The 25,157-nt window shown below is 41.0% G+C and overlaps 27 non-coding genes across 27 annotated transcripts; 2 read left to right on the top strand and 25 right to left on the bottom strand.

The window, feature by feature from the left end:
* Positions 1–363: 363 nt before the first annotated feature.
* Positions 364–482, bottom strand: LOC124319393. Its single transcript, XR_006913087.1, has one exon. It is a non-coding gene; the product is annotated as a 5S ribosomal RNA (ribosomal RNA).
* Positions 483–685: 203 nt separating this feature from the next.
* LOC124319398 lies at positions 686–808 on the bottom strand. Its single transcript, XR_006913091.1, has one exon. It is a non-coding gene; the product is annotated as a U5 spliceosomal RNA (small nuclear RNA).
* A 574-nt stretch (positions 809–1,382) lies between these two features.
* Positions 1,383–1,524, bottom strand: LOC124319394. The gene has a single exon (XR_006913088.1). It is a non-coding gene; the product is annotated as a U4 spliceosomal RNA (small nuclear RNA).
* A 687-nt stretch (positions 1,525–2,211) lies between these two features.
* Positions 2,212–2,376, bottom strand: LOC124319368. The gene has a single exon (XR_006913061.1). It is a non-coding gene; the product is annotated as a U1 spliceosomal RNA (small nuclear RNA).
* A 509-nt stretch (positions 2,377–2,885) lies between these two features.
* Positions 2,886–3,076, bottom strand: LOC124319377. Its single transcript, XR_006913070.1, has one exon. It is a non-coding gene; the product is annotated as a U2 spliceosomal RNA (small nuclear RNA).
* Positions 3,077–3,586: 510 nt separating this feature from the next.
* LOC124319389 lies at positions 3,587–3,808 on the bottom strand. The gene has a single exon (XR_006913082.1). It is a non-coding gene; the product is annotated as a small nucleolar RNA U3 (small nucleolar RNA).
* A 754-nt stretch (positions 3,809–4,562) lies between these two features.
* Positions 4,563–4,681, bottom strand: LOC124319367. Its single transcript, XR_006913060.1, has one exon. It is a non-coding gene; the product is annotated as a 5S ribosomal RNA (ribosomal RNA).
* Positions 4,682–7,753: 3,072 nt separating this feature from the next.
* Positions 7,754–7,872, bottom strand: LOC124319381. The gene has a single exon (XR_006913075.1). It is a non-coding gene; the product is annotated as a 5S ribosomal RNA (ribosomal RNA).
* Positions 7,873–8,075: 203 nt separating this feature from the next.
* LOC124319397 lies at positions 8,076–8,198 on the bottom strand. The gene has a single exon (XR_006913090.1). It is a non-coding gene; the product is annotated as a U5 spliceosomal RNA (small nuclear RNA).
* A 574-nt stretch (positions 8,199–8,772) lies between these two features.
* Positions 8,773–8,914, bottom strand: LOC124319392. The gene has a single exon (XR_006913086.1). It is a non-coding gene; the product is annotated as a U4 spliceosomal RNA (small nuclear RNA).
* Positions 8,915–9,600: 686 nt separating this feature from the next.
* Positions 9,601–9,764, bottom strand: LOC124319372. The gene has a single exon (XR_006913066.1). It is a non-coding gene; the product is annotated as a U1 spliceosomal RNA (small nuclear RNA).
* Positions 9,765–10,273: 509 nt separating this feature from the next.
* Positions 10,274–10,464, bottom strand: LOC124319376. Its single transcript, XR_006913069.1, has one exon. It is a non-coding gene; the product is annotated as a U2 spliceosomal RNA (small nuclear RNA).
* A 510-nt stretch (positions 10,465–10,974) lies between these two features.
* On the bottom strand, positions 10,975–11,196 carry LOC124319388. The gene has a single exon (XR_006913081.1). It is a non-coding gene; the product is annotated as a small nucleolar RNA U3 (small nucleolar RNA).
* Positions 11,197–11,950: 754 nt separating this feature from the next.
* Positions 11,951–12,069, bottom strand: LOC124319366. The gene has a single exon (XR_006913059.1). It is a non-coding gene; the product is annotated as a 5S ribosomal RNA (ribosomal RNA).
* A 1,072-nt stretch (positions 12,070–13,141) lies between these two features.
* LOC124319378 lies at positions 13,142–13,363 on the bottom strand. Its single transcript, XR_006913071.1, has one exon. It is a non-coding gene; the product is annotated as a small nucleolar RNA U3 (small nucleolar RNA).
* Positions 13,364–14,117: 754 nt separating this feature from the next.
* LOC124319365 lies at positions 14,118–14,236 on the bottom strand. Its single transcript, XR_006913058.1, has one exon. It is a non-coding gene; the product is annotated as a 5S ribosomal RNA (ribosomal RNA).
* Positions 14,237–15,308: 1,072 nt separating this feature from the next.
* LOC124319387 lies at positions 15,309–15,530 on the bottom strand. The gene has a single exon (XR_006913080.1). It is a non-coding gene; the product is annotated as a small nucleolar RNA U3 (small nucleolar RNA).
* Positions 15,531–16,284: 754 nt separating this feature from the next.
* On the bottom strand, positions 16,285–16,403 carry LOC124319364. Its single transcript, XR_006913057.1, has one exon. It is a non-coding gene; the product is annotated as a 5S ribosomal RNA (ribosomal RNA).
* Positions 16,404–18,172: 1,769 nt separating this feature from the next.
* On the top strand, positions 18,173–18,291 carry LOC124319362. The gene has a single exon (XR_006913056.1). It is a non-coding gene; the product is annotated as a 5S ribosomal RNA (ribosomal RNA).
* A 754-nt stretch (positions 18,292–19,045) lies between these two features.
* LOC124319386 lies at positions 19,046–19,267 on the top strand. The gene has a single exon (XR_006913079.1). It is a non-coding gene; the product is annotated as a small nucleolar RNA U3 (small nucleolar RNA).
* Positions 19,268–20,559: 1,292 nt separating this feature from the next.
* LOC124319369 lies at positions 20,560–20,678 on the bottom strand. The gene has a single exon (XR_006913063.1). It is a non-coding gene; the product is annotated as a 5S ribosomal RNA (ribosomal RNA).
* A 203-nt stretch (positions 20,679–20,881) lies between these two features.
* Positions 20,882–21,004, bottom strand: LOC124319399. Its single transcript, XR_006913092.1, has one exon. It is a non-coding gene; the product is annotated as a U5 spliceosomal RNA (small nuclear RNA).
* Positions 21,005–21,578: 574 nt separating this feature from the next.
* On the bottom strand, positions 21,579–21,720 carry LOC124319391. The gene has a single exon (XR_006913085.1). It is a non-coding gene; the product is annotated as a U4 spliceosomal RNA (small nuclear RNA).
* A 686-nt stretch (positions 21,721–22,406) lies between these two features.
* On the bottom strand, positions 22,407–22,570 carry LOC124319371. The gene has a single exon (XR_006913065.1). It is a non-coding gene; the product is annotated as a U1 spliceosomal RNA (small nuclear RNA).
* Positions 22,571–23,079: 509 nt separating this feature from the next.
* On the bottom strand, positions 23,080–23,270 carry LOC124319375. Its single transcript, XR_006913068.1, has one exon. It is a non-coding gene; the product is annotated as a U2 spliceosomal RNA (small nuclear RNA).
* A 510-nt stretch (positions 23,271–23,780) lies between these two features.
* On the bottom strand, positions 23,781–24,002 carry LOC124319384. Its single transcript, XR_006913078.1, has one exon. It is a non-coding gene; the product is annotated as a small nucleolar RNA U3 (small nucleolar RNA).
* Positions 24,003–24,756: 754 nt separating this feature from the next.
* Positions 24,757–24,875, bottom strand: LOC124319361. The gene has a single exon (XR_006913055.1). It is a non-coding gene; the product is annotated as a 5S ribosomal RNA (ribosomal RNA).
* Between the last annotated feature and the right edge of the window lie 282 nt (positions 24,876–25,157).

Raw genomic sequence — 25,157 nt, 5'->3', positions numbered from 1 at the left:
TTGCGTTGCATAAGGATCTCAGAGCCAGAGAGATTAGATAGAGCTGCCCGAAGAAACCACCAACGTACAAGCCTCTCGGCTGTGCCGTGCGCTTCGCGCACGGCGTTTCAAATATCTTTCAGCAACAAAGAGGTTGGAGGACGTCTAGTAGCCTCTCGGCTGTGCCGTGCGCTTCGCGCACGGCGTTTCAAATATCTTTCAGCAACAAAGAGGTTGGAGGACGTCTAGTAGGCAATATCCAGTAAAAAATACGTTCCTTCCATTTTCAACTAATGCCAAAATAATACATTGTAGTCCATGTAGTATCACCCATCTTGGGAAGCACTTCAATTCAATTGGATTCACAAAAATAAAATAATTCCATGCCAACAGCATCCCGTATTCCCAAGCGGTCACCCATCCAAGTACTAACGGGACCCGACATAGCTTAACTTCCGGGAGCTGACGAGACCGGGTGAGTTCTATGTGGTATGGCCGTTGACATTAAACTAGACGCAATTACCCGACCATATTCGCCTCTAATCTATTACTTGTGCTTGAGATTTATCTTTTTGAAATACACACTAATCTTACCAAAACCACCGAAAAACTATCAGTTTGTCATTTTACAAATGTTGTCAGTATGTAGTAGTAGAATATCTTTGTTTCCGCATACAGACGTTTTTAATTTTTCATTTATTCAAAGTGCCCAATCAGAAGACCGGGCGTTAAAAAAATAAGTCATATAGACTCATCAATGCTCCTAACCACGGAAATCTTTAGTAAAAGGCGAAAGATTTATCCGGGTATTGATTAGAAACCAGAGTAAATAACAGTGGTATGCCTTGTATTTATATTCATTTCAAAATTTTGAAGTGCGCTTGTAAGGTTTTTTTTCGAAACATGCGTTTACATATCAAAATCCTTGTGCAATTCTTTATCAATGGGTACAGTTATTTTAAAGTAAATATCATGTATAAAGCTCGTTAACATGTTTTTGAACGAAACAGTTGTGCGCAGTGTTATTTTTGAAAAAAATGAACGATCTTTATGGTACAAGCCCAACACGTAGGTGGTGGGATCAGATGTTTACCCCGACATTCACCCTACAGCGGTTAACAATTTATTGAACTTCCCCTTTAAACATGGTGGAATCTTTTCACCTTGTCATTTGGAATCACCTTTTCAAATATTTTCCCCGTGTTCACAATGTTCCAACTGACTGATATTAATGGCCTTCAGCGAACGAATTAATCAGCCTTGTCTGACGTGCAATACCAACTAAATGGAAACAAAAATCACTTATACGATTTCACTTTCACCGTTTAATGTTATAAACACACTATGCAACACTCCAATTTTTCTAACTGACTGTAATTTTTTTTTTCTTGTACGCTGAAATGCTCCTGATGGAGCTATCAAAAATTGCCGACGACAAAGATTATTTCACTTCATCGTGGCGGGGTATTGGTTAAAGTTTTCAACTAGCAATAATCACACCTCGGGAGACCCTCATTGGTTATGATATTGCCACTGCGCAAAGCTAAATTATAATCAGAAAAGCAAGTCTACTTAAGCATTTGCTGAATTCGTTCTGCTTGGACGTGTTGGACCAACAATTTCGTTCAGAAATATTCATTTAGATTACCCTAGGCAAATTTTAATTTCCATCTCCCATTGGACTAATACCAACAGGGGACAGTTCATTACATACATGAAATAATTTTTGTCTTAATATCGGGTCAAATACTTGAAATTCTGTAAATGTGTATTTTTCTTCCATACATTTCAACAACTTCCTGCACACACAAAAAAAGGGAGGGGGGAATTTCAGGTTTTCATTCCAAATTGTTTTTCACATTATGAACTATTGAAGTGAGCGAGCATTACTTTCCAACCAAACAAAATTTATAGTTAATCTGCGTGTTGACGTGAAAAATCAGTTTTCAGTGCCGTGACCAGGATTCGAACCTGGGTTACTACGGATTCATATCTAGTAGGTACCACAACGTAGGGTCCTAACCACTAGACGATCACGGCCAATCCATTGGCCATGATGATTTATATTAAAGTAGCTAAACATGAATTTCATTACTTTGTTGTTTCTTCCCAGAAAGAAAATCTGATGCTTCGCGTATTCCCAAGCGGTCAACCCTACCGTTTACTAACGGGACCAGATTTAGTTCAACTTCCGGCAGATGACAAGAATTTTTCTTACATTTATAGTGTGTTCAGGGAACGGCGCGAACGCAGTCCCCCCACTACCAAAAATTGTACTCCCGAGTTAATCACATTTGGATTAATCGCAAGGGTCAGCCCATCCTTAGTGCAATGGAAAGGCCTCGCCCTGGAGGAACCACCTTGGTGATCATGGTTGCCTCTGAGCCAGGTAAGTATGATTGTGGATGCTTTTTCACTTTGTTTAATACTTTGTATACAGCAGAACAATATTGACAAAGAGTGTTCAAGTATTTGACTGACGTTTAGAGAATACCACCCACTTTCTTTCATCGACTTGAATTACGAACTCGAGCAAAATATAGTAAATAAAGCTCAGTATTTATTTCATGGTCTTGATCTTTGCAAATACTTTTCAAGAAACAAATTGCTTGTTTTTTTTCATTTGGTCGTCCAATTGGCAAATAAGAAAATAAGAAAATCGACTTTTCATATGAAAATACACGCATCTTCATATTTTAAAAAAAAACATCACATCGAAAGATGAACAGTACTAATTAGTTAACACAATCAAGTACGTATTTTTTTATGCTTTTCTTGATATTACGAAAAAAATACAATTAGAAAAAATTACAAACATGTCTACATGACAGTTTTGCAATTATACATGGTCTTTTATTATACGGTGCTAAGACAATTTCTGTTTTATTCAATATGTTCTCCCTCATAGAGGGTGAGCCGATCCCGGAGGTACTGCAATACCGGGTCAACCCGTGGCGGGAGCAGTGCAAGCACTGTATTCCCACCGTATGCCAAAAATCAGTTTAATATTCTGGGGTCCATTTGAACCCGTATCAGATATTAAGCTGATAAGAACAGATACTACACTTTGATCTTAGCCAAAAGGCCGAGAAGCGATAATGTTACAAGGATTACTGCCCAAAATAACCACTGAGGTTCAACACATTTCCGGTGGTGTACGAAGAATACTCATATCACTCAAAACATTCAAGAAATGCTATAAAATATTGAGTTGTTCATTTTTCCAGACGCGACCACTTGATGCTTATAAAGTTCATTTTCATTTGTTTTATTATGCTCATACTGTATTAAGGGAGATACAATTTACGCTGAAGGCGTTGCAAATTTTACTCTCGTTATCACACTAGGTCCTTTTTTTTCAGAATATGGCTTTGCCACGCCACCTGACGACAAAAGCTCTGAACGATAATTAATCATGATTAAATAACAATAACTAAAAGAATGCAATACGATCATAAAGTCATGACACATCCTCAAATTGACCAACCTCACTTTCACAATTTATTTTGCCATACAAGCAGATGATTTAAGGACACGAATACCTGGAATTATTATTAAGATGTATCTCTTTAGATTTTCAAGAATTTAAATTTGTTTTATCATCTCAACCACTCTGAACACGCTAGTTTCCTTCCGCTATTTCACATGGATTTAACGGAAACGGTCCTCAATGACTGTGTTTGATGCTGTCGAGACAGCTACACTCACAGCCTGTTTCACGCTCAGAAACCAGCGTCTTAACTCGTCATCGTGGGTTGAAAGGAGACAAGTTTCTGGTGGGAAACAAGTCAAGATATACTACAGAAATGATCCTGTGAAGTATGATCTTAAATGCAATGTTATTTTGCAGAACTCTAAATAAGGTTTGTACGATCAATGAGCTTTGGCGTAAATTACAGTGCATAGATCGATATTTCGGAATATTAAATTGAGATTTGCAATACTTGACGCACACAGTACATACATTGTCAGGTCTTGCATTTTGTTCATTTATTGAAACACCGAGAAGCTCTTTAATAGTTATAGAACAAGTGACGAGACCAATTTTGGACACAATAAAGAATCCGCGTGCTCATCAAATCAATTTATTACAGTAATGTATTATCGATTGAGAGCCCATTTATCAGCTGGGTGTTTGGCGTGCACCTATAATCCTGCTTCGGGGAGGCTTGGTAGAGTGGATGGCTTGAGTTTAGGAGCCCTGTTTCGTGATACCGCATGTTGATCAGGTGCCCGCACTAAGCTTGACATCAGCATGGATCTGCTAGAGGAATCTAGTAGGTGCAGGTTAGCTAAGGAGGAGCGTAGTGGGTCAGGAGGGAAACCTAGCAGCCAAAAGTTCCCGTGTTCGGCAGTAGTGGGATCGTGCCAGTGAGTGGGCGTCATGCAACAGCCTCAACAAAATAGCCAAACCTCTATCTTTTTTTTTGTCGTTAAAACTACCGAGATCAAACAAACATGCGTTCTACAATATATGGTATCATTAATCAAAGTCCCAGCAATACCCTTTTCAACTAATACCTAAAGAATACATTATATTCCATGTCTCATCTAACTTGGGGAGCAAAAATAAAATTACACCATGCCAACAGCATCCCGTATTCCCAAGCGGTCACCCATCCAAGTACTAACGGGACCCGACATAGCTTAACTTCCGGGAGCTGACGAGACCGGGTGAGTTCTATGTGGTGTGGCCGTTGACATCAATTCAGTCGCCATTACCCGACCATATTCGCCTCTAAATCTAGTTCTAATGCTTGCTTACTTTCTGTTCGAAATACACACCAACCTTAGCCAAACAAACGAGGACATATAAGTACATTTGTCAATGGACAACCGAATATAAAATTTGATAATATTTCCAAACGCCACTATTTTTGGCTAACTGTCATTTTTAATTTTCTCGTTCCGGGGATGTCCGATCAATGAGCCAACAATCCAAGTGTCATAAGGCTAACGATTGCTTCCCTTACTTAGCTTGCGTTGCATAAGGATCTCAGAGTCAGAGAGATTAGATAGAGCTGCCCGAAGAAACCACCAACGTACAAGCCTCTCGGCTGTGCCGTGCGCTTCGCGCTTTACTTAGCTTGCGTTGCATAAGGATCTCAGAGCCAGAGAGATTAGATAGAGCTGCCCGAAGAAACCACCAACGTACAAGCCTCTCGGCTGTGCCGTGCGCTTCGCGCACGGCGTTTCAAATATCTTTCAGCAACAAAGAGGTTGGAGGACGTCTAGTAGCCTCTCGGCTGTACTTTCTGTTCGAAATACACACCAACCTTAGCCAAACAAACGAGGACATATAAGTACATTTGTCAATGGACAACCGAATATAAAATTTGATAATATTTCCAAACGCCACTATTTTTGGCTAACTGTCATTTTTAATTTTCTCGTTCCGGGGATGTCCGATCAATGAGCCAACAATCCAAGTGTCATAAGGCTAACGATTGCTTCCCTTACTTAGCTTGCGTTGCATAAGGATCTCAGAGTCAGAGAGATTAGATAGAGCTGCCCGAAGAAACCACCAACGTACAAGCCTCTCGGCTGTGCCGTGCGCTTCGCGCTTTACTTAGCTTGCGTTGCATAAGGATCTCAGAGCCAGAGAGATTAGATAGAGCTGCCCGAAGAAACCACCAACGTACAAGCCTCTCGGCTGTACGTTAAAACGAGGACATATAAGTACATTTGTCAATGGACAACCGAATATAAAATTTGATAATATTTCCAAACGCCACTATTTTTGGCTAACTGTCATTTTTAATTTTCTCGTTCCGGGGATGTCCGATCAATGAGCCAACAATCCAAGTGTCATAAGGCTAACGATTGCTTCCCTTACTTAGCTTGCGTTGCATAAGGATCTCAGAGTCAGAGAGATTAGATAGAGCTGCCCGAAGAAACCACCAACGTACAAGCCTCTCGGCTGTGCCGTGCGCTTCGCGCTTTACTTAGCTTGCGTTGCATAAGGATCTCAGAGCCAGAGAGATTAGATAGAGCTGCCCGAAGAAACCACCAACGTACAAGCCTCTCGGCTGTGCCGTGCGCTTCGCGCACGGCGTTTCAAATATCTTTCAGCAACAAAGAGGTTGGAGGACGTCTAGTAGCCTCTCGGCTGTACTTTCTGTTCGAAATACACACCAACCTTAGCCAAACAAACGAGGACATATAAGTACATTTGTCAATGGACAACCGAATATAAAATTTGATAATATTTCCAAACGCCACTATTTTTGGCTAACTGTCATTTTTAATTTTCTCGTTCCGGGGATGTCCGATCAATGAGCCAACAATCCAAGTGTCATAAGGCTAACGATTGCTTCCCTTACTTAGCTTGCGTTGCATAAGGATCTCAGAGTCAGAGAGATTAGATAGAGCTGCCCGAAGAAACCACCAACGTACAAGCCTCTCGGCTGTGCCGTGCGCTTCGCGCTTTACTTAGCTTGCGTTGCATAAGGATCTCAGAGCCAGAGAGATTAGATAGAGCTGCCCGAAGAAACCACCAACGTACAAGCCTCTCGGCTGTGCCGTGCGCTTCGCGCACGGCGTTTCAAATATCTTTCAGCAACAAAGAGGTTGGAGGACGTCTAGTAGCCTCTCGGCTGTACTTTCTGTTCGAAATACACACCAACCTTAGCCAAACAAACGAGGACATATAAGTACATTTGTCAATGGACAACCGAATATAAAATTTGATAATATTTCCAAACGCCACTATTTTTGGCTAACTGTCATTTTTAATTTTCTCGTTCCGGGGATGTCCGATCAATGAGCCAACAATCCAAGTGTCATAAGGCTAACGATTGCTTCCCTTACTTAGCTTGCGTTGCATAAGGATCTCAGAGTCAGAGAGATTAGATAGAGCTGCCCGAAGAAACCACCAACGTACAAGCCTCTCGGCTGTGCCGTGCGCTTCGCGCTTTACTTAGCTTGCGTTGCATAAGGATCTCAGAGCCAGAGAGATTAGATAGAGCTGCCCGAAGAAACCACCAACGTACAAGCCTCTCGGCTGTGCCGTGCGCTTCGCGCACGGCGTTTCAAATATCTTTCAGCAACAAAGAGGTTGGAGGACGTCTAGTAGCCTCTCGGCTGTACTTTCTGTTCGAAATACACACCAACCTTAGCCAAACAAACGAGGACATATAAGTACATTTGTCAATGGACAACCGAATATAAAATTTGATAATATTTCCAAACGCCACTATTTTTGGCTAACTGTCATTTTTAATTTTCTCGTTCCGGGGATGTCCGATCAATGAGCCAACAATCCAAGTGTCATAAGGCTAACGATTGCTTCCCTTACTTAGCTTGCGTTGCATAAGGATCTCAGAGTCAGAGAGATTAGATAGAGCTGCCCGAAGAAACCACCAACGTACAAGCCTCTCGGCTGTGCCGTGCGCTTCGCGCTTTACTTAGCTTGCGTTGCATAAGGATCTCAGAGCCAGAGAGATTAGATAGAGCTGCCCGAAGAAACCACCAACGTACAAGCCTCTCGGCTGTGCCGTGCGCTTCGCGCACGGCGTTTCAAATATCTTTCAGCAACAAAGAGGTTGGAGGACGTCTAGTAGCCTCTCGGCTGTGCCGTGCGCTTCGCGCACGGCGTTTCAAATATCTTTCAGCAACAAAGAGGTTGGAGGACGTCTAGTAGGCAATATCCAGTAAAAAATACGTTCCTTCCATTTTCAACTAATGCCAAAATAATACATTGTAGTCCATGTAGTATCACCCATCTTGGGAAGCACTTCAATTCAATTGGATTCACAAAAATAAAATAATTCCATGCCAACAGCATCCCGTATTCCCAAGCGGTCACCCATCCAAGTACTAACGGGACCCGACATAGCTTAACTTCCGGGAGCTGACGAGACCGGGTGAGTTCTATGTGGTATGGCCGTTGACATTAAACTAGACGCAATTACCCGACCATATTCGCCTCTAATCTATTACTTGTGCTTGAGATTTATCTTTTTGAAATACACACTAATCTTACCAAAACCACCGAAAAACTATCAGTTTGTCATTTTACAAATGTTGTCAGTATGTAGTAGTAGAATATCTTTGTTTCCGCATACAGACGTTTTTAATTTTTCATTTATTCAAAGTGCCCAATCAGAAGACCGGGCGTTAAAAAAATAAGTCATATAGACTCATCAATGCTCCTAACCACGGAAATCTTTAGTAAAAGGCGAAAGATTTATCCGGGTATTGATTAGAAACCAGAGTAAATAACAGTGGTATGCCTTGTATTTATATTCATTTCAAAATTTTGAAGTGCGCTTGTAAGGTTTTTTTTCGAAACATGCGTTTACATATCAAAATCCTTGTGCAATTCTTTATCAATGGGTACAGTTATTTTAAAGTAAATATCATGTATAAAGCTCGTTAACATGTTTTTGAACGAAACAGTTGTGCGCAGTGTTATTTTTGAAAAAAATGAACGATCTTTATGGTACAAGCCCAACACGTAGGTGGTGGGATCAGATGTTTACCCCGACATTCACCCTACAGCGGTTAACAATTTATTGAACTTCCCCTTTAAACATGGTGGAATCTTTTCACCTTGTCATTTGGAATCACCTTTTCAAATATTTTCCCCGTGTTCACAATGTTCCAACTGACTGATATTAATGGCCTTCAGCGAACGAATTAATCAGCCTTGTCTGACGTGCAATACCAACTAAATGGAAACAAAAATCACTTATACGATTTCACTTTCACCGTTTAATGTTATAAACACACTATGCAACACTCCAATTTTTCTAACTGACTGTAATTTTTTTTTTCTTGTACGCTGAAATGCTCCTGATGGAGCTATCAAAAATTGCCGACGACAAAGATTATTTCACTTCATCGTGGCGGGGTATTGGTTAAAGTTTTCAACTAGCAATAATCACACCTCGGGAGACCCTCATTGGTTATGATATTGCCACTGCGCAAAGCTAAATTATAATCAGAAAAGCAAGTCTACTTAAGCATTTGCTGAATTCGTTCTGCTTGGACGTGTTGGACCAACAATTTCGTTCAGAAATATTCATTTAGATTACCCTAGGCAAATTTTAATTTCCATCTCCCATTGGACTAATACCAACAGGGGACAGTTCATTACATACATGAAATAATTTTTGTCTTAATATCGGGTCAAATACTTGAAATTCTGTAAATGTGTATTTTTCTTCCATACATTTCAACAACTTCCTGCACACACAAAAAAAGGGAGGGGGAATTTCAGGTTTTCATTCCAAATTGTTTTTCACATTATGAACTATTGAAGTGAGCGAGCATTACTTTCCAACCAAACAAAATTTATAGTTAATCTGCGTGTTGACGTGAAAAATCAGTTTTCAGTGCCGTGACCAGGATTCGAACCTGGGTTACTACGGATTCATATCTAGTAGGTACCACAACGTAGGGTCCTAACCACTAGACGATCACGGCCAATCCATTGGCCATGATGATTTATATTAAAGTAGCTAAACATGAATTTCATTACTTTGTTGTTTCTTCCCAGAAAGAAAATCTGATGCTTCGCGTATTCCCAAGCGGTCAACCCTACCGTTTACTAACGGGACCAGATTTAGTTCAACTTCCGGCAGATGACAAGAATTTTTCTTACATTTATAGTGTGTTCAGGGAACGGCGCGAACGCAGTCCCCCACTACCAAAAATTGTACTCCCGAGTTAATCACATTTGGATTAATCGCAAGGGTCAGCCCATCCTTAGTGCAATGGAAAGGCCTCGCCCTGGAGGAACCACCTTGGTGATCATGGTTGCCTCTGAGCCAGGTAAGTATGATTGTGGATGCTTTTTCACTTTGTTTAATACTTTGTATACAGCAGAACAATATTGACAAAGAGTGTTCAAGTATTTGACTGACGTTTAGAGAATACCACCCACTTTCTTTCATCGACTTGAATTACGAACTCGAGCAAAATATAGTAAATAAAGCTCAGTATTTATTTCATGGTCTTGATCTTTGCAAATACTTTTCAAGAAACAAATTGCTTGTTTTTTTTCATTTGGTCGTCCAATTGGCAAATAAGAAAATAAGAAAATCGACTTTTCATATGAAAATACACGCATCTTCATATTTAAAAAAAAAACATCACATCGAAAGATGAACAGTACTAATTAGTTAACACAATCAAGTACGTATTTTTTTATGCTTTTCTTGATATTACGAAAAAAATACAATTAGAAAAAATTACAAACATGTCTACATGACAGTTTTGCAATTATACATGGTCTTTTATTATACGGTGCTAAGACAATTTCTGTTTTATTCAATATGTTCTCCCTCATAGAGGGTGAGCCGATCCCGGAGGTACTGCAATACCGGGTCAACCCGTGGCGGGAGCAGTGCAAGCACTGTATTCCCACCGTATGCCAAAAATCAGTTTAATATTCTGGGGTCCATTTGAACCCGTATCAGATATTAAGCTGATAAGAACAGATACTACACTTTGATCTTAGCCAAAAGGCCGAGAAGCGATAATGTTACAAGGATTACTGCCCAAAATAACCACTGAGGTTCAACACATTTCCGGTGGTGTACGAAGAATACTCATATCACTCAAAACATTCAAGAAATGCTATAAAATATTGAGTTGTTCATTTTTCCAGACGCGACCACTTGATGCTTATAAAGTTCATTTTCATTTGTTTTATTATGCTCATACTGTATTAAGGGAGATACAATTTACGCTGAAGGCGTTGCAAATTTTACTCTCGTTATCACACTAGGTCCTTTTTTTTCAGAATATGGCTTTGCCACGCCACCTGACGACAAAAGCTCTGAACGATAATTAATCATGATTAAATAACAATAACTAAAAGAATGCAATACGATCATAAAGTCATGACACATCCTCAAATTGACCAACCTCACTTTCACAATTTATTTTGCCATACAAGCAGATGATTTAAGGACACGAATACCTGGAATTATTATTAAGATGTATCTCTTTAGATTTTCAAGAATTTAAATTTGTTTTATCATCTCAACCACTCTGAACACGCTAGTTTCCTTCCGCTATTTCACATGGATTTAACGGAAACGGTCCTCAATGACTGTGTTTGATGCTGTCGAGACAGCTACACTCACAGCCTGTTTCACGCTCAGAAACCAGCGTCTTAACTCGTCATCGTGGGTTGAAAGGAGACAAGTTTCTGGTGGGAAACAAGTCAAGATATACTACAGAAATGATCCTGTGAAGTATGATCTTAAATGCAATGTTATTTTGCAGAACTCTAAATAAGGTTTGTACGATCAATGAGCTTTGGCGTAAATTACAGTGCATAGATCGATATTTCGGAATATTAAATTGAGATTTGCAATACTTGACGCACACAGTACATACATTGTCAGGTCTTGCATTTTGTTCATTTATTGAAACACCGAGAAGCTCTTTAATAGTTATAGAACAAGTGACGAGACCAATTTTGGACACAATAAAGAATCCGCGTGCTCATCAAATCAATTTATTACAGTAATGTATTATCGATTGAGAGCCCATTTATCAGCTGGGTGTTTGGCGTGCACCTATAATCCTGCTTCGGGGAGGCTTGGTAGAGTGGATGGCTTGAGTTTAGGAGCCCTGTTTCGTGATACCGCATGTTGATCAGGTGCCCGCACTAAGCTTGACATCAGCATGGATCTGCTAGAGGAATCTAGTAGGTGCAGGTTAGCTAAGGAGGAGCGTAGTGGGTCAGGAGGGAAACCTAGCAGCCAAAAGTTCCCGTGTTCGGCAGTAGTGGGATCGTGCCAGTGAGTGGGCGTCATGCAACAGCCTCAACAAAATAGCCAAACCTCTATCTTTTTTTTTGTCGTTAAAACTACCGAGATCAAACAAACATGCGTTCTACAATATATGGTATCATTAATCAAAGTCCCAGCAATACCCTTTTCAACTAATACCTAAAGAATACATTATATTCCATGTCTCATCTAACTTGGGGAGCAAAAATAAAATTACACCATGCCAACAGCATCCCGTATTCCCAAGCGGTCACCCATCCAAGTACTAACGGGACCCGACATAGCTTAACTTCCGGGAGCTGACGAGACCGGGTGAGTTCTATGTGGTGTGGCCGTTGACATCAATTCAGTCGCCATTACCCGACCATATTCGCCTCTAAATCTAGTTCTAATGCTTGCTTACTTTCTGTTCGAAATACACACCAACCTTAGCCAAACAAACGAGGACATATAAGTACATTTGTCAATGGACAACCGAATATAAAATTTGATAATATTTCCAAACGCCACTATTTTTGGCTAACTGTCATTTTTAATTTTCTCGTTCCGGGGATGTCCGATCAATGAGCCAACAATCCAAGTGTCATAAGGCTAACGATTGCTTCCCTTACTTAGCTTGCGTTGCATAAGGATCTCAGAGTCAGAGAGATTAGATAGAGCTGCCCGAAGAAACCACCAACGTACAAGCCTCTCGGCTGTGCCGTGCGCTTCGCGCTTTACTTAGCTTGCGTTGCATAAGGATCTCAGAGCCAGAGAGATTAGATAGAGCTGCCCGAAGAAACCACCAACGTACAAGCCTCTCGGCGTACAGCCGAGAGGCTACTAGACGTCCTCCAACCTCTTTGTTGCTGAAAGATATTTGAAACGCCGTGCGCGAAGCGCACGGCACAGCCGAGAGGCTTGTACGTTGGTGGTTTCTTCGGGCAGCTCTATCTAATCTCTCTGGCTCTGAGATCCTTATGCAACGCAAGCTAAGTAAAGCGCGAAGCGCACGGCACAGCCGAGAGGCTTGTACGTTGGTGGTTTCTTCGGGCAGCTCTATCTAATCTCTCTGACTCTGAGATCCTTATGCAACGCAAGCTAAGTAAGGGAAGCAATCGTTAGCCTTATGACACTTGGATTGTTGGCTCATTGATCGGACATCCCCGGAACGAGAAAATTAAAAATGACAGTTAGCCACAAAAGACAGTGACGACAAAAGCTCTGAACGATAATTAATCATGATTAAATAACAATAACTAAAAGAATGCAATACGATCATAAAGTCATGACACATCCTCAAATTGACCAACCTCACTTTCACAATTTATTTTGCCATACAAGCAGATGATTTAAGGACACGAATACCTGGAATTATTATTAAGATGTATCTCTTTAGATTTTCAAGAATTTAAATTTGTTTTATCATCTCAACCACTCTGAACACGCTAGTTTCCTTCCGCTATTTCACATGGATTTAACGGAAACGGTCCTCAATGACTGTGTTTGATGCTGTCGAGACAGCTACACTCACAGCCTGTTTCACGCTCAGAAACCAGCGTCTTAACTCGTCATCGTGGGTTGAAAGGAGACAAGTTTCTGGTGGGAAACAATTCAAGATATACTACAGAAATGATCCTGTGAAGTATGATCTTAAATGCAATGTTATTTTGCAGAACTCTAAATAAGGTTTGTACGATCAATGAGCTTTGGCGTAAATTACAGTGCATAGATCGATATTTCGGAATATTAAATTGAGATTTGCAATACTTGACGCACACAGTACATACATTGTCAGGTCTTGCATTTTGTTCATTTATTGAAACACCGAGAAGCTCTTTAATAGTTATAGAACAAGTGACGAGACCAATTTTGGACACAATAAAGAATCCGCGTGCTCATCAAATCAATTTATTACAGTAATGTATTATCGATTGAGAGCCCATTTATCAGCTGGGTGTTTGGCGTGCACCTATAATCCTGCTTCGGGGAGGCTTGGTAGAGTGGATGGCTTGAGTTTAGGAGCCCTGTTTCGTGATACCGCATGTTGATCAGGTGCCCGCACTAAGCTTGACATCAGCATGGATCTGCTAGAGGAATCTAGTAGGTGCAGGTTAGCTAAGGAGGAGCGTAGTGGGTCAGGAGGGAAACCTAGCAGCCAAAAGTTCCCGTGTTCGGCAGTAGTGGGATCGTGCCAGTGAGTGGGCGTCATGCAACAGCCTCAACAAAATAGCCAAACCTCTATCTTTTTTTTTGTCGTTAAAACTACCGAGATCAAACAAACATGCGTTCTACAATATATGGTATCATTAATCAAAGTCCCAGCAATACCCTTTTCAACTAATACCTAAAGAATACATTATATTCCATGTCTCATCTAACTTGGGGAGCAAAAATAAAATTACACCATGCCAACAGCATCCCGTATTCCCAAGCGGTCACCCATCCAAGTACTAACGGGACCCGACATAGCTTAACTTCCGGGAGCTGACGAGACCGGGTGAGTTCTATGTGGTGTGGCCGTTGACATCAATTCAGTCGCCATTACCCGACCATATTCGCCTCTAAATCTAGTTCTAATGCTTGCTTACTTTCTGTTCGAAATACACACCAACCTTAGCCAAACAAACGAGGACATATAAGTACATTTGTCAATGGACAACCGAATATAAAATTTGATAATATTTCCAAACGCCACTATTTTTGGCTAACTGTCATTTTTAATTTTCTCGTTCCGGGGATGTCCGATCAATGAGCCAACAATCCAAGTGTCATAAGGCTAACGATTGCTTCCCTTACTTAGCTTGCGTTGCATAAGGATCTCAGAGTCAGAGAGATTAGATAGAGCTGCCCGAAGAAACCACCAACGTACAAGCCTCTCGGCTGTGCCGTGCGCTTCGCGCTTTACTTAGCTTGCGTTGCATAAGAATCTCAGAGCCAGAGAGATTAGATAGAGCTGCCCGAAGAAACCACCAACGTACAAGCCTCTCGGCGTACAGCCGAGAGGCTACTAGACGTCCTCCAACCTCTTTGTTGCTGAAAGATATTTGAAACGCCGTGCGCGAAGCGCACGGCACAGCCGAGAGGCTTGTACGTTGGTGGTTTCTTCGGGCAGCTCTATCTAATCTCTCTGGCTCTGAGATCCTTATGCAACGCAAGCTAAGTAAAGCGCGAAGCGCACGGCACAGCCGAGAGGCTTGTACGTTGGTGGTTTCTTCGGGCAGCTCTATCTAATCTCTCTGACTCTGAGATCCTTATGCAACGCAAGCTAAGTAAGGGAAGCAATCGTTAGCCTTATGACACTTGGATTGTTGGCTCATTGATCGGACATCCCCGGAACGAGAAAATTAAAAATGACAGTTAGCCACAAAAGACAGTGACGACAAAAGCTCTGAACGATAATTAATCATGATTAAATAACAATAACTAAAAGAATGCAATACGATCATAAAGTCATGACACATCCTCAAATTGACCAACCTCACTTTCACAATTTATTTTGCCATACAAGCAGATGATTTAAGGACACGAATACCTGGAATTATTATTAAGATGTATCTCTTTAGATTTTCAAGAATTTAAATTTGTTTTATCATCTCAACCACTCTGAACACGCTAGTTTCCTTCCGCTATTTCACATGGATTTAACGGAAACGGTCCTCAATGACTGTGTTTGATGCTGTCGAGACAGCTACACTCACAGCCTGTTTCACGCTCAGAAACCAGCGTCTTAACTCGTCATCGTGGGTTGAAAGGAGACAAGTTTCTGGTGGGAAACAAGTCAAGATATACTACAGAAATGATCCTGTGAAGTATGATCTTAAATGCAATGTTATTTTGCAGAACTCTAAATAAGGTTTGTACGATCAATGAGCTTTGGCGTAAATTACAGTGCATAGATCGATATTTCGGAATATTAAATTGAGATTTGCAATACTTGACGCACACAGTACATACATTGTCAGGTCTTGCATTTTGTTCATTTATTGAAACACCGAGAAGCTCTTTAATAGTTATAGAACAAGTGACGAGACCAATTTTGGACACAATAAAGAATCCGCGTGCTCATCAAATCAATTTATTACAGTAATGTATTATCGATTGAGAGCCCATTTATCAGCTGGGTGTTTGGCGTGCACCTATAATCCTGCTTCGGGGAGGCTTGGTAGAGTGGATGGCTTGAGTTTAGGAGCCCTGTTTCGTGATACCGCATGTTGATCAGGTGCCCGCACTAAGCTTGACATCAGCATGGATCTGCTAGAGGAATCTAGTAGGTGCAGGTTAGCTAAGGAGGAGCGTAGTGGGTCAGGAGGGAAACCTAGCAGCCAAAAGTTCCCGTGTTCGGCAGTAGTGGGATCGTGCCAGTGAGTGGGCGTCATGCAACAGCCTCAACAAAATAGCCAAACCTCTATCTTTTTTTTTGTCGTTAAAACTACCGAGATCAAACAAACATGCGTTCTACAATATATGGTATCATTAATCAAAGTCCCAGCAATACCCTTTTCAACTAATACCTAAAGAATACATTATATTCCATGTCTCATCTAACTTGGGGAGCAAAAATAAAATTACACCATGCCAACAGCATCCCGTATTCCCAAGCGGTCACCCATCCAAGTACTAACGGGACCCGACATAGCTTAACTTCCGGGAGCTGACGAGACCGGGTGAGTTCTATGTGGTGTGGCCGTTGACATCAATTCAGTCGCCATTACCCGACCATATTCGCCTCTAAATCTAGTTCTAATGCTTGCTTACTTTCTGTTCGAAATACACACCAACCTTAGCCAAACAAACGAGGACATATAAGTACATTTGTCAATGGACAACCGAATATAAAATTTGATAATATTTCCAAACGCCACTATTTTTGGCTAACTGTCATTTTTAATTTTCTCGTTCCGGGGATGTCCGATCAATGAGCCAACAATCCAAGTGTCATAAGGCTAACGATTGCTTCCCTTACTTAGCTTGCGTTGCATAAGGATCTCAGAGTCAGAGAGATTAGATAGAGCTGCCCGAAGAAACCACCAACGTACAAGCCTCTCGGCTGTGCCGTGCGCTTCGCGCTTTACTTAGCTTGCGTTGCATAAGGATCTCAGAGCCAGAGAGATTAGATAGAGCTGCCCGAAGAAACCACCAACGTACAAGCCTCTCGGCTGTGCCGTGCGCTTCGCGCACGGCGTTTCAAATATCTTTCAGCAACAAAGAGGTTGGAGGACGTCTAGTAGCCTCTCGGCTGTACTTTCTGTTCGAAATACACACCAACCTTAGCCAAACAAACGAGGACATATAAGTACATTTGTCAATGGACAACCGAATATAAAATTTGATAATATTTCCAAACGCCACTATTTTTGGCTAACTGTCATTTTTAATTTTCTCGTTCCGGGGATGTCCGATCAATGAGCCAACAATCCAAGTGTCATAAGGCTAACGATTGCTTCCCTTACTTAGCTTGCGTTGCATAAGGATCTCAGAGTCAGAGAGATTAGATAGAGCTGCCCGAAGAAACCACCAACGTACAAGCCTCTCGGCTGTGCCGTGCGCTTCGCGCTTTACTTAGCTTGCGTTGCATAAGGATCTCAGAGCCAGAGAGATTAGATAGAGCTGCCCGAAGAAACCACCAACGTACAAGCCTCTCGGCTGTACGTTAAAACGAGGACATATAAGTACATTTGTCAATGGACAACCGAATATAAAATTTGATAATATTTCCAAACGCCACTATTTTTGGCTAACTGTCATTTTTAATTTTCTCGTTCCGGGGATGTCCGATCAATGAGCCAACAATCCAAGTGTCATAAGGCTAACGATTGCTTCCCTTACTTAGCTTGCGTTGCATAAGGATCTCAGAGTCAGAGAGATTAGATAGAGCTGCCCGAAGAAACCACCAACGTACAAGCCTCTCGGCTGTGCCGTGCGCTTCGCGCTTTACTTAGCTTGCGTTGCATAAGGATCTCAGAGCCAGAGAGATTAGATAGAGCTGCCCGAAGAAACCACCAACGTACAAGCCTCTCGGCGTACAGCCGAGAGGCTACTAGACGTCCTCCAACCTCTTTGTTGCTGAAAGATATTTGAAACGCCGTGCGCGAAGCGCACGGCACAGCCGAGAGGCTTGTACGTTGGTGGTTTCTTCGGGCAGCTCTATCTAATCTCTCTGACTCTGAGATCCTTATGCAACGCAAGCTAAGTAAGGGAAGCAATCGTTAGCCTTATGACACTTGGATTGTTGGCTCATTGATCGGACATCCCCGGAACGAGAAAATTAAAAATGACAGTTAGCCAAAAATAGTGGCGTTTGGAAATATTATCAAATTTTATATTCGGTTGTCCATTGACAAATGTACTTATATGTCCTCGTTTGTTTGGCTAAGGTTGGTGTGTATTTCGAACAGAAAGTAAGCAAGCATTAGAACTAGATTTAGAGGCGAATATGGTCGGGTAATGGCGACTGAATTGATGTCAACGGCCACACCACATAGAACTCACCCGGTCTCGTCAGCTCCCGGAAGTTAAGCTATGTCGGGTCCCGTTAGTACTTGGATGGGTGACCGCTTGGGAATACGGGATGCTGTTGGCATGGTGTAATTTTATTTTTGCTCCCCAAGTTAGATGAGACATGGAATATAATGTATTCTTTAGGTATTAGTTGAAAAGGGTATTGCTGGGACTTTGATTAATGATACCATATATTGTAGAACGCATGTTTGTTTGATCTCGGTAGTTTTAACGACAAAAAAAAAGATAGAGGTTTGGCTATTTTGTTGAGGCTGTTGCATGACGCCCACTCACTGGCACGATCCCACTACTGCCGAACACGGGAACTTTTGGCTGCTAGGTTTCCCTCCTGACCCACTACGCTCCTCCTTAGCTAACCTGCACCTACTAGATTCCTCTAGCAGATCCATGCTGATGTCAAGCTTAGTGCGGGCACCTGATCAACATGCGGTATCACGAAACAGGGCTCCTAAACTCAAGCCATCCACTCTACCAAGCCTCCCCGAAGCAGGATTATAGGTGCACGCCAAACACCCAGCTGATAAATGGGCTCTCAATCGATAATACATTACTGTAATAAATTGATTTGATGAGCACGCGGATTCTTTATTGTGTCCAAAATTGGTCTCGTCACTTGTTCTATAACTATTAAAGAGCTTCTCGGTGTTTCAATAAATGAACAAAATGCAAGACCTGACAATGTATGTACTGTGTGCGTCAAGTATTGCAAATCTCAATTTAATATTCCGAAATATCGATCTATGCACTGTAATTTACGCCAAAGCTCATTGATCGTACAAACCTTATTTAGAGTTCTGCAAAATAACATTGCATTTAAGATCATACTTCACAGGATCATTTCTGTAGTATATCTTGACTTGTTTCCCACCAGAAACTTGTCTCCTTTCAACCCACGATGACGAGTTAAGACGCTGGTTTCTGAGCGTGAAACAGGCTGTGAGTGTAGCTGTCTCGACAGCATCAAACACAGTCATTGAGGACCGTTTCCGTTAAATCCATGTGAAATAGCGGAAGGAAACTAGCGTGTTCAGAGTGGTTGAGATGATAAAACAAATTTAAATTCTTGAAAATCTAAAGAGATACATCTTAATAATAATTCCAGGTATTCGTGTCCTTAAATCATCTGCTTGTATGGCAAAATAAATTGTGAAAGTGAGGTTGGTCAATTTGAGGATGTGTCATGACTTTATGATCGTATTGCATTCTTTTAGTTATTGTTATTTAATCATGATTAATTATCGTTCAGAGCTTTTGTCGTCACTGTCTTTTGTGGCTAACTGTCATTTTTAATTTTCTCGTTCCGGGGATGTCCGATCAATGAGCCAACAATCCAAGTGTCATAAGGCTAACGATTGCTTCCCTTACTTAGCTTGCGTTGCATAAGGATCTCAGAGTCAGAGAGATTAGATAGAGCTGCCCGAAGAAACCACCAACGTACAAGCCTCTCGGCTGTGCCGTGCGCTTCGCGCTTTACTTAGCTTGCGTTGCATAAGGATCTCAGAGCCAGAGAGATTAGATAGAGCTGCCCGAAGAAACCACCAACGTACAAGCCTCTCGGCTGTGCCGTGCGCTTCGCGCACGGCGTTTCAAATATCTTTCAGCAACAAAGAGGTTGGAGGACGTCTAGTAGCCTCTCGGCTGTACTTTCTGTTCGAAATACACACCAACCTTAGCCAAACAAACGAGGACATATAAGTACATTTGTCAATGGACAACCGAATATAAAATTTGATAATATTTCCAAACGCCACTATTTTTGGCTAACTGTCATTTTTAATTTTCTCGTTCCGGGGATGTCCGATCAATGAGCCAACAATCCAAGTGTCATAAGGCTAACGATTGCTTCCCTTACTTAGCTTGCGTTGCATAAGGATCTCAGAGTCAGAGAGATTAGATAGAGCTGCCCGAAGAAACCACCAACGTACAAGCCTCTCGGCTGTGCCGTGCGCTTCGCGCTTTACTTAGCTTGCGTTGCATAAGGATCTCAGAGCCAGAGAGATTAGATAGAGCTGCCCGAAGAAACCACCAACGTACAAGCCTCTCGGCTGTGCCGTGCGCTTCGCGCACGGCGTTTCAAATATCTTTCAGCAACAAAGAGGTTGGAGGACGTCTAGTAGCCTCTCGGCTGTGCCGTGCGCTTCGCGCACGGCGTTTCAAATATCTTTCAGCAACAAAGAGGTTGGAGGACGTCTAGTAGGCAATATCCAGTAAAAAATACGTTCCTTCCATTTTCAACTAATGCCAAAATAATACATTGTAGTCCATGTAGTATCACCCATCTTGGGAAGCACTTCAATTCAATTGGATTCACAAAAATAAAATAATTCCATGCCAACAGCATCCCGTATTCCCAAGCGGTCACCCATCCAAGTACTAACGGGACCCGACATAGCTTAACTTCCGGGAGCTGACGAGACCGGGTGAGTTCTATGTGGTATGGCCGTTGACATTAAACTAGACGCAATTACCCGACCATATTCGCCTCTAATCTATTACTTGTGCTTGAGATTTATCTTTTTGAAATACACACTAATCTTACCAAAACCACCGAAAAACTATCAGTTTGTCATTTTACAAATGTTGTCAGTATGTAGTAGTAGAATATCTTTGTTTCCGCATACAGACGTTTTTAATTTTTCATTTATTCAAAGTGCCCAATCAGAAGACCGGGCGTTAAAAAAATAAGTCATATAGACTCATCAATGCTCCTAACCACGGAAATCTTTAGTAAAAGGCGAAAGATTTATCCGGGTATTGATTAGAAACCAGAGTCAATAACAGTGGTATGCCTTGTATTTATATTCATTTCAAAATTTTGAAGTGCGCTTGTAAGGTTTTTTTTCGAAACATGCGTTTACATATCAAAATCCTTGTGCAATTCTTTATCAATGGGTACAGTTATTTTAAAGTAAATATCATGTATAAAGCTCGTTAACATGTTTTTGAACGAAACAGTTGTGCGCAGTGTTATTTTTGAAAAAAATGAACGATCTTTATGGTACAAGCCCAACACGTAGGTGGTGGGATCAGATGTTTACCCCGACATTCACCCTACAGCGGTTAACAATTTATTGAACTTCCCCTTTAAACATGGTGGAATCTTTTCACCTTGTCATTTGGAATCACCTTTTCAAATATTTTCCCCGTGTTCACAATGTTCCAACTGACTGATATTAATGGCCTTCAGCGAACGAATTAATCAGCCTTGTCTGACGTGCAATACCAACTAAATGGAAACAAAAATCACTTATACGATTTCACTTTCACCGTTTAATGTTATAAACACACTATGCAACACTCCAATTTTTCTAACTGACTGTAATTTTTTTTTTCTTGTACGCTGAAATGCTCCTGATGGAGCTATCAAAAATTGCCGACGACAAAGATTATTTCACTTCATCGTGGCGGGGTATTGGTTAAAGTTTTCAACTAGCAATAATCACACCTCGGGAGACCCTCATTGGTTATGATATTGCCACTGCGCAAAGCTAAATTATAATCAGAAAAGCAAGTCTACTTAAGCATTTGCTGAATTCGTTCTGCTTGGACGTGTTGGACCAACAATTTCGTTCAGAAATATTCATTTAGATTACCCTAGGCAAATTTTAATTTCCATCTCCCATTGGACTAATACCAACAGGGGACAGTTCATTACATACATGAAATAATTTTTGTCTTAATATCGGGTCAAATACTTGAAATTCTGTAAATGTGTATTTTTCTTCCATACATTTCAACAACTTCCTGCACACACAAAAAAAGGGAGGGGGAATTTCAGGTTTTCATTCCAAATTGTTTTTCACATTATGAACTATTGAAGTGAGCGAGCATTACTTTCCAACCAAACAAAATTTATAGTTAATCTGCGTGTTGACGTGAAAAATCAGTTTTCAGTGCCGTGACCAGGATTCGAACCTGGGTTACTACGGATTCATATCTAGTAGGTACCACAACGTAGGGTCCTAACCACTAGACGATCACGGCCAATCCATTGGCCATGATGATTTATATTAAAGTAGCTAAACATGAATTTCATTACTTTGTTGTTTCTTCCCAGAAAGAAAATCTGATGCTTCGCGTATTCCCAAGCGGTCAACCCTACCGTTTACTAACGGGACCAGATTTAGTTCAACTTCCGGCAGATGACAAGAATTTTTCTTACATTTATAGTGTGTTCAGGGAACGGCGCGAACGCAGTCCCCCACTACCAAAAATTGTACTCCCGAGTTAATCACATTTGGATTAATCGCAAGGGTCAGCCCATCCTTAGTGCAATGGAAAGGCCTCGCCCTGGAGGAACCACCTTGGTGATCATGGTTGCCTCTGAGCCAGGTAAGTATGATTGTGGATGCTTTTTCACTTTGTTTAATACTTTGTATACAGCAGAACAATATTGACAAAGAGTGTTCAAGTATTTGACTGACGTTTAGAGAATACCACCCACTTTCTTTCATCGACTTGAATTACGAACTCGAGCAAAATATAGTAAATAAAGCTCAGTATTTATTTCATGGTCTTGATCTTTGCAAATACTTTTCAAGAAACAAATTGCTTGTTTTTTTTCATTTGGTCGTCCAATTGGCAAATAAGAAAATAAGAAAATCGACTTTTCATATGAAAATACACGCATCTTCATATTTTAAAAAAAAACATCACATCGAAAGATGAACAGTACTAATTAGTTAACACAATCAAGTACGTATTTTTTTATGCTTTTCTTGATATTACGAAAAAAATACAATTAGAAAAAATTACAAACATGTCTACATGACAGTTTTGCAATTATACATGGTCTTTTATTATACGGTGCTAAGACAATTTCTGTTTTATTCAATATGTTCTCCCTCATAGAGGGTGAGCCGATCCCGGAGGTACTGCAATACCGGGTCAACCCGTGGCGGGAGCAGTGCAAGCACTGTATTCCCACCGTATGCCAAAAATCAGTTTAATATTCTGGGGTCCATTTGAACCCGTATCAGATATTAAGCTGATAAGAACAGATACTACACTTTGATCTTAGCCAAAAGGCCGAGAAGCGATAATGTTACAAGGATTACTGCCCAAAATAACCACTGAGGTTCAACACATTTCCGGTGGTGTACGAAGAATACTCATATCACTCAAAACATTCAAGAAATGCTATAAAATATTGAGTTGTTCATTTTTCCAGACGCGACCACTTGATGCTTATAAAGTTCATTTTCATTTGTTTTATTATGCTCATACTGTATTAAGGGAGATACAATTTACGCTGAAGGCGTTGCAAATTTTACTCTCGTTATCACACTAGGTCCTTTTTTTTCAGAATATGGCTTTGCCACGCCACCTGACGACAAAAGCTCTGAACGATAATTAATCATGATTAAATAACAATAACTAAAAGAATGCAATACGATCATAAAGTCATGACACATCCTCAAATTGACCAACCTCACTTTCACAATTTATTTTGCCATACAAGCAGATGATTTAAGGACACGAATACCTGGAATTATTATTAAGATGTATCTCTTTAGATTTTCAAGAATTTAAATTTGTTTTATCATCTCAACCACTCTGAACACGCTAGTTTCCTTCCGCTATTTCACATGGATTTAACGGAAACGGTCCTCAATGACTGTGTTTGATGCTGTCGAGACAGCTACACTCACAGCCTGTTTCACGCTCAGAAACCAGCGTCTTAACTCGTCATCGTGGGTTGAAAGGAGACAAGTTTCTGGTGGGAAACAAGTCAAGATATACTACAGAAATGATCCTGTGAAGTATGATCTTAAATGCAATGTTATTTTGCAGAACTCTAAATAAGGTTTGTACGATCAATGAGCTTTGGCGTAAATTACAGTGCATAGATCGATATTTCGGAATATTAAATTGAGATTTGCAATACTTGACGCACACAGTACATACATTGTCAGGTCTTGCATTTTGTTCATTTATTGAAACACCGAGAAGCTCTTTAATAGTTATAGAACAAGTGACGAGACCAATTTTGGACACAATAAAGAATCCGCGTGCTCATCAAATCAATTTATTACAGTAATGTATTATCGATTGAGAGCCCATTTATCAGCTGGGTGTTTGGCGTGCACCTATAATCCTGCTTCGGGGAGGCTTGGTAGAGTGGATGGCTTGAGTTTAGGAGCCCTGTTTCGTGATACCGCATGTTGATCAGGTGCCCGCACTAAGCTTGACATCAGCATGGATCTGCTAGAGGAATCTAGTAGGTGCAGGTTAGCTAAGGAGGAGCGTAGTGGGTCAGGAGGGAAACCTAGCAGCCAAAAGTTCCCGTGTTCGGCAGTAGTGGGATCGTGCCAGTGAGTGGGCGTCATGCAACAGCCTCAACAAAATAGCCAAACCTCTATCTTTTTTTTTGTCGTTAAAACTACCGAGATCAAACAAACATGCGTTCTACAATATATGGTATCATTAATCAAAGTCCCAGCAATACCCTTTTCAACTAATACCTAAAGAATACATTATATTCCATGTCTCATCTAACTTGGGGAGCAAAAATAAAATTACACCATGCCAACAGCATCCCGTATTCCCAAGCGGTCACCCATCCAAGTACTAACGGGACCCGACATAGCTTAACTTCCGGGAGCTGACGAGACCGGGTGAGTTCTATGTGGTGTGGCCGTTGACATCAATTCAGTCGCCATTACCCGACCATATTCGCCTCTAAATCTAGTTCTAATGCTTGCTTACTTTCTGTTCGAAATACACACCAACCTTAGCCAAACAAACGAGGACATATAAGTACATTTGTCAATGGACAACCGAATATAAAATTTGATAATATTTCCAAACGCCACTATTTTTGGCTAACTGTCATTTTTAATTTTCTCGTTCCGGGGATGTCCGATCAATGAGCCAACAATCCAAGTGTCATAAGGCTAACGATTGCTTCCCTTACTTAGCTTGCGT

The sequence above is a fragment of the Daphnia pulicaria genome, unplaced genomic scaffold (assembly GCF_021234035.1).
Source record: "Daphnia pulicaria isolate SC F1-1A unplaced genomic scaffold, SC_F0-13Bv2 h1tg000160l, whole genome shotgun sequence".
Lineage (NCBI taxonomy): Eukaryota > Metazoa > Arthropoda > Branchiopoda > Diplostraca > Daphniidae > Daphnia > Daphnia pulicaria.
This window is presented reverse-complemented; position numbering and strand designations above follow the sequence as displayed.